Raw genomic sequence first — 979 nt, 5'->3', positions numbered from 1 at the left:
AGCAAGCTAAAGTTGTGTACAATCTCAATCTCTTCACCATCCATCCTGATACTACCAATTAGTCCAGTGGTGAGAATCTTTGTCTTCTTGACATTGAGCCTCAATCCATATTGGAGGCTGCAGTCCTTGGCCCTCTGCAGCAGGTACTTCAGGTCCTCTTCAGTTTCAGCAAGCAGGGTTGTGTCATCTGCATAACGCAGATTGTTGATATATCGTCCAATCTTGACCCCACATTACTCCTCATAGAACCCAGCCTCCCGGATAATCTGTTCTGCATATAGGTTGAAAAGGTATGGAAATAGGATGCATCCCTGGAGTACACCCTTCCCAATTTGAACCATACAGTGTTTCCTTCCTCTGTTCTGATGACTGCCTCCTGGACCAAGTATAGGCTTCGCATTAGCCAGAGTTTCTTATGATCCACAAAGTCAAATGCCATTGCATAGTCAATGAAACACAGATAGACACTCCTCTGATATTCTCTGCTTTCAGCTAAGATCCATCTAACATCAGCTAGAATATCCCTAGTGCCTCGACCCCTTCTAAACCCAGCCTGGACTTCTGGTAGTTCTCTGCTGATGTGCTGCTCCAGTCGTTTTTGGATAATCTTCAGTAAAATCTTGCTTGCATGTGAAATCAGTGAGACTGTTCTGTAGTTTCCACACTCTGTTGGGTCACCTTTCTTTGGGATAGGAACAAATATAGGTCTCTTCCAGTCAGTTGGCCAAGTGGCTGATCTCCAGATTTCTTCTCACAAGTTGGTGAGCATGTCCAGGGAAGCATCTGTTAGCTGAAATATGTCAACTGGTATACCATCTATTCCTGGAGCCTTATTTTTTGCCATTTTCTTCAAAGCTGCCTGAACTTCTTCTTTCATCACCATAGGCTCTTTCTCATATGTTGTTTCATGAAATTCTTCTGTGTCTGCCAATTCCTTTCGATACAGTGACTCAGTATATACTTTCCATCTTCTTTTAAT

This window comes from Elephantulus edwardii, unplaced genomic scaffold (assembly GCF_000299155.1).
Source record: "Elephantulus edwardii isolate Elephantulus edwardi_28Jun2011 unplaced genomic scaffold, EleEdw1.0 scaffold00172, whole genome shotgun sequence".
NCBI lineage: Eukaryota > Metazoa > Chordata > Mammalia > Macroscelidea > Macroscelididae > Elephantulus > Elephantulus edwardii.
This window is presented reverse-complemented; position numbering follows the sequence as displayed.